The sequence below is a fragment of the Erythranthe guttata genome, chromosome 1 (genome assembly GCF_056151865.1).
Source record: "Erythranthe guttata isolate IM_541 chromosome 1, IM_541, whole genome shotgun sequence".
In the NCBI taxonomy this organism is placed as follows: domain Eukaryota; kingdom Viridiplantae; phylum Streptophyta; class Magnoliopsida; order Lamiales; family Phrymaceae; genus Erythranthe; species Erythranthe guttata.
This window is the reverse complement of record NC_142533.1, coordinates 7,637,590-7,644,644: the sequence shown is the minus strand read 5'-3', so window position 1 is coordinate 7,644,644 and position 7,055 is coordinate 7,637,590. Positions and strand designations below refer to the sequence as shown.

The 7,055-nt window shown below is 28.3% G+C and overlaps 1 long non-coding RNA gene across 1 annotated transcript; it reads left to right on the top strand.

Moving 5' to 3' along the window:
* Positions 1–3,346: 3,346 nt before the first annotated feature.
* LOC148772746 (uncharacterized) lies at positions 3,347–5,288 on the top strand. The gene is made up of 3 exons (XR_016032776.1): positions 3,347–3,793; positions 4,220–4,265; positions 4,718–5,288. It is a non-coding gene; the product is annotated as an uncharacterized LOC148772746 (long non-coding RNA).
* Positions 5,289–7,055: the final 1,767 nt, after the last annotated feature.

Here is a 7,055-nt window from a genome sequence, read left to right as displayed (position 1 = left end):
AAAATCAAATATTGATTAGAAATGTAGAATCCAAAATCAAATTTGAAAGAAAATTATAATAAAAATATTATTTCTTAAGGTGAGTAATAAATAACAACATATAATTAAAATAATATATTAATAATTAGTACATAAGCAAAATCTTGGGGGTCATGGGCCCGTGCCTGCCCACCCCTAGTTCCGCCAGTGTAGTGGATATTCGGATATTGATGATAATGGTCTTGATATTCCGATAAATTTTTTAAATAAGTTTGGTATAGTTTTGATTTGAGCTATTTTAAATTGTAATTGTTCTGATATTATTTTTTTTCGAAGATACTCGCTCCACCGTCATCTTTACTTGTGGTTTTTGAAATTTAATGTAGAATGAAGATGAAGAGTGAATTAGGTTATAGTTGGACATTTGAACTAGTTCAACTAGGTTTTTTCTAAACGACTAGGTTTACTCGAATTTTATATTTTAATGATTCATAAGTATACATTGAAAAAGTACATTCGTAATTAAACATTATCATTAAACGTGTACATAGAAATTTAATTCAATCTATCAATCATTCATATTGTATAATAAACAAATAGAGAAAACTGAATTAAAATTACGGCTTAATCTCATTTCGCGCCCTTGAAATATATCATGTTGGCACTTTATAATTTCAAAAAAAAATTAATCGCACCTTGGATCCTCAGAACACTATAAATCAAGCATAATGCATCCCGAATGAATTTTTAAAACTAATGAAGGTAATTTAATATTCTAAGTGTATTTTTTTAGGAGACAAATGTCAAATCAATATTTTTATATTTATCGATCATTTCGAAACTACGAAGTGCAACAAAAAAAATCTCATCAATATATTAAAAATTATAATCTTTATCACAAAAATACATTTTACAAAATAAATAAAAAGAACAAAAAAACCTTCAGTTATTTTGTTATCAACTTATTTGAAAATTATATTTCTTCCCATATTTCTACCAAATTTTCACCAATTACAATAAAAGATCCATCAATCGAATAGTTTAGTGAGAGCAGATTATTATTCTTTTTTTGTAAGAAAATATAATTTTTGCAGTAATTCAGTGAGATCTTATTTTTCCCACTTTTCACATTTGAAATTAGCTTGGAAGTAGAAGAAAACTAACCATTTATTTTTTTATTTTCACCGTAGATATGAAAACCAAGAAAAAAATGAGATTTACCTTATTATGTTTTAAATATTCAAGGCATGGTGTATTGTGAGTGATTTATTGTGTTTCAAGGATGTAAAATGCTATTAATTTTTTACAAAAGTGAAAAGTGCGAAATGCTATATTTGAAGGGGGCAAAGTGAAATTAAGCCTTCAAATTACGATGTAAAAACATAAACTTTAGAAAGAAGAAAAACAATACAGCTATCAAGTAAATTCATCAAACATTAATTTGTTTATGAAATAAAAATATTGGGTTTAATTTTCAACTAACAAATACTAGGATGCTCATTGCAAAAACTTTTAAAAAGTTAGAAGTTGCTATTATGAGTTAAGTTAATGTTAATTGTGTATGTTTAAAAGTTTGGGGGTATGCAAATTTCATGAGAAATCAAATATAAGCATTAGCAACTTATTGTAATAGAAGTTGATCTAGCTTAAAACAACTTATTTTAAGAAAAGTAGAAGCAGAAGATGAAGATAGTAGGCAAACCTTTAAAAAATGATTTTGACCAAAAAAACCTTGGAATCATCTTTCAGAAAAATTTCCAAACACCACCTTAGTATTTGTAAGAGTAGTTGGTGATTATGAGCAGAGTTTGAAATAATTATTTATTTCAAAACATTGTGAGTGTTTGCAAATAACGGGGAGAGAAAGGGTCAACTTTAAGTATTTATGGCAATTGATGTATTTGTAGATGAAATTTCATATTTAGTTTATTTTAATGAAATATCTTTGTTAAAAATAAAATTCCTAAATTTCCTAATAAGTAAAATTTGGATTAAAAAAAATAAAAGTGAAAACGCCAAATACCTTTTTCAGTTCGTTGCATAAGTGCTTTGAATTAGAGAAGTAGTACCAAGTGATCCTCAGTTTATAGCTTAAAATTGCTTATTATTAGATATTTTAAAAGAAAATCTAGATTTGCAACCAATAAAACAATTATTCCGAGTAGAACAAAAACTATTAACCAAAATATTGTTTTTAAAACACTTTAGGTACAAAAGATATTTGATATTTCACCCTTATTTTTCTTACCCAAATTCAACTTAATAGGACACTCAAGTTATTTCATCAAAATAAGCTAAAAGGTGAGGGGTTTTTTACACTACTTCATATTTGGGTTTATACTAAATTACACCACTTCATATTTGGGTTTATACTAAATTAAAATATGAAAGAGGGGGTTTTCACTAAAATGTAAATTGGGGTCATACACCCATCCTAATAGAGTAGAACATTAATGACTTGAATTTACTCAAATTTTTTTTTTTTTTAATATGCCCATCTAATACATAAATTAATAATGTATACAAATAAATCTTAAAATAATGCATAGTACAAATATTCACGATAAATCTATGAAGGTTTAATGAAATACAATTTAATTGCTGCTTGTTTCTTGTTGAAGTTCACATCACCTTTGATTCCGTTCGTCACTTTTCTAGCTACGGTAAGCACATCCGGCGTATTTCTGTGATGCAATATTTATTCCCACAAACTTTTGTGTTTAAATAGAGTTTCATTAATGTATATTTCTGTGATGCAATATTTATTCCCATAAACTTTTGTGTTTAAATAGAGTTTCATTAATGTATATTCATAAATTGGGATAAGATGTGCGTTGACATTGAATTATCAACTACATTGAATAAATGAAATACATTGCACACTAAAATAATTGCATAAATGGTATACATTGAATCTAAAATACAGTGAACTAATGGTACAATAACTAATATATATGTAAAAAAATAAAATAAAAATTATTTAAAGAAAATAATAATAACAATAATTTCATATATAAATTGATAAGTTATTAATTAATGTATAAATTAATACTTATTAATTTATCGATAAGTTAATATTCTGCTAAATTAATAGGATTTTGATTGTCTGAACTGTAATAATCTATAGAGGTTTAACTATACATCCAAATGTGTGCGGGAGTTCTCACTAATAAACTCTTTTATAGGGGCATTTATATAAGGGGGAATTTGCTAGACACCTCGACTTATATAGGTGAAGATCCTAATAGTTAGATGAATATAGGCATAGATCCTTTGACCCAAAAAAATAATAAAAATAAAATAAAATAATTAGTATATAAACATAAACACCCCATTTAATACGAACACAAATCTCACATATCAATTTTCATCTCTCTCCAATCTCATGTATTTTTCTCCATATATTTAATCTCCCATTTCTCTAGTTCTCTCCCCCTTCCTCCATGTGTATCTCGTCTCTTTCTCTCTCTCTCTCTCTCTCTCTCTCTCTCTCTCTCTCTCTCTCTCTCTCTCTCTCTCTCTCTCTCCCATGTCTCGTTTTCTTTTTAATTTTTTTTTCTTTTCTTTTGAATTCCATTTTTTTTTGTTGAAGAAATATTATGGAGATGAATAATTATGAGAGCTTTTTATTTTATGAGATGTGATTTCTTGGTGAAAGAGTTAAGAGCGGAGAACAAATATCACCCTCCAAGCCCCTCCCAAAGAAGAAAAAAAAAACGAATTTTAGAAATTCAAAATCCTAGCCAAAATTCGCATTGCGTGTTCCGTATGTAGAACCTTCCCATCATTTGTTGTTATCAATTTTCCTTTTTAGGTTGGGTTCACTTCGTTTGTTGTTTGAATGATTGTTTTTGGTGTTGAGATTTGATCGCCGTGGTTTACAATTTGCAATGTATGTTTTAAGTTACATTTTGCAAACATTTTTTTGCTATTTTTGTTTGTTTGCAAAGTGTTCCATATACAATTTTGTTGTTGATGTTTTTAATGATGTTGATTTTTTTCTTCAATTTTTTGTTTTGCTAGTTTGTTGTTTGCAATTCAATAATGCAAATTCTATTAATTTTTTTCTTTAGTTTGTTGTTTGCATGACGAAATCCAGGTAGTTTGTTGTTTGCAATTCAATAATATAAATTTTAGATATTTTTTTTATTCAGTTTACTGTTTGTATTTGCCGAAATCATAGGTAGTTTGTTGTTTGCAATTATATATTCAAATTCTAATTTTATTTTGCTATTTGCAGTTCAGAGAGTCAACGGCGGTGGCGATGCGACGGTGGTTTTTTTAGAGTATGAGTTTGTGTAATAAAGTATTCTTTTTTTTACGAATTAATTTTGTTTTTTAGTTAAGTTTGGAAGAGAGATGTTTGGGGAAATTTATTTTGATAAAGAATTTTTTTGGGGATTTAATTAAAGGTATTTTAGCTACAATGAATATAATTAATTTATTAAAATATGCGGATTTTGACTTGGATTTATAGACTTAAATTATAATTTATAATATAGAGGGGCCTATGGCAAATTACCCTTTGATATAATGACTCTTATTTTAAAGTTTTATTTAAATACTTTGTAATGTTTATGTGTTACAATGGTAATGTTTAGATCATTTCCAATGAAGGTGGGACTAAATGGAGTATTGTTGAGTGTATATTTTACACTCAATGTATACTTTCTTACGAGAATTTTTGTATACTTTTATTAATTTAATGATGCTTAATGAGTGGTTTATTGTATTTTAGGTACAACTTGACGATTTGGAAGTTCCAAGGACGAAACAATCCAAAAAAGGTCAAAAACGGGCAAAAACGGAAGAAAATAAAATATGCTGAAAATTGGCTGAAAAATGCCCGCGCGGCCGTGCCAAATTTAGCCTATTTTTGGCACGGCCGTGCCAACTGCAGAAGTTGGGCAGAAGGTTTCGGCGATTCTCGTGCGGCTGTGTGAGATTTTGACTGATTTTCGCGCGGCCGCGCCAAAACACGCTGGAGACAATTTTGGACTTTTAATCACACAAGAAAACCTAGAATCATCTACCAAGTTGGGACATCTATTTAAGGGCAAACCAAGCACGAATTAAAGGACTTTTGACACAACCTTGGAGCGAGAGAACGAAAAATCGAAGACGGAGAATTGACAAATCTTCATCACAATTCTTCTTTTGTCTAATTAATCTATGTCTTTTTATATTTCTATTATGTTTTTAGTAGAGAACATGAGTAGCTAAGTTTTTAATCTAGGATTTTGTTGGAACCCTATGTGGGGATGGTGAACTCGTTTTCTTGAGATTATGCAATTATGATTTTATGATTATTTCTTATACTTGTTATGATTGTTAGTGCATGAACTTGATCAATTTATGTGCTTTATCTGTGATTATTGGGATTGACTCGACAGAGCTATTTTGATAATTAGACGGTAAGTATAAGAACCTTCGAGTAGTTTTCACCGGATGAGTGTGTCAATTGCATGTGGTGTCGTAGACATACAGATATCACCTTAGGTAGCCATTTACGAGACTTGTTAGTTAATGCTTTATTCATAATTTGTTTGCATAGACATATATTGAACCGTTTATGAATAATAGACTCATAATACACGCGACAGCAGGTTATGAGTAAATTAGTGTCTCGGGTTAATAATCATGAATCATATATTTCATAATTGAGGGATTTTGGGTGAGCAATTCTTGCATAGGGGGTTTATTGATATTTTCTCGTGTTTATTTGCTTTCATAATTAGTTTAATTATTTAGTTTATTAAATTTGACAACCTTGCGTAGGCTGGATAAAAATCATAATTGTTAGAATTTGGTACTTAGGATTAGATAATTTGAGTATTCCCTGTGGGATCGACATCCGACTCTCACGAGTCTACTTTTACTACTTGTTTGCGATACGTGCACTTGCGTGTTAGGTATTTAGCCCCAACAAGTATCAAATAATAAAACTATCATTTTGATACTTCAGTATACAAAATCCCTCTCCAATAAGGGTATAAAAGGAGTAGTTTTTTCAATATTTCACGTCATTGAGATGCAAAAATGCACTCTAGAAAAAAATAATCATCTAGAAAAAAAGAATCAAATGTTTCTTAATATTTGTAGGAACCGTAATTTCAATCGGACAAAAATTAAAATCTCAAAAAATTCCTACATAACAGAGATTGCATATATCTATTAATTTTATTAATTCAATTTTATTTTAATCTGTTTTTAATTTAAGTAATAATGTATTTTTATCAAAAAGTGAAATCTCTCGCCCTCATCCTAGAACTTTGTATCAACTTACCGCTTTGAAACTAGTTGATCTATACCCATATGGGCAGTAATAATGTATTTGATATCTATGGAACGTTGGGACATAAATTTTTTTTCTGAAAATATCAAAGTAGTATATTATGTATCAATTGGATGTTTGATACTCTATTTGAATGTGTACCACTGGAATTGCTTTAATCTTCTTAAAATGTTTATACCCATTAAAATATTCATTTTGGTGGGATTCTTCCATTCACACAACACGATCTTTGACGGAACATTTTTCTGTGTGGATCTCGATATTTTTAGGAATCGTTCTAATATATATTAAGACAACTTTCACTTAAATAATTCTATTTGAATGAAATTGAATTTTATGTTTTTTTTTTTCAGTTGAAGGCATAAATATACTTTTTACATGTAAAATATTATCATTCAAGAGATAAATATTCTTAATTAATATTAAAAAATTAACTCACCTAATATAAATTAATTCTAAATTAAATTTATAATAACTATTTGCACGAATTACATCATTAGTAGTGATCACACCTAATATATGTTTTACATACTAAATAATACAATGAACTTCATGAAAACATAACTATATTTGTCTATTAATAATATTTCGGTACATTAGGACAATAAAAAAAATATATTGATATTAAGTACCATCGCTATATACAATTTGTTTTTTTTAAGGTACAATATTCTACCATTACCATTCAGTTTAAATTTTTCGAAATTCATCCTAAAAAGAAAAACATTTTGAAATTTATAGGGTATTAGATTAATTCGGTAAAAAAGAAATACATAGTGGC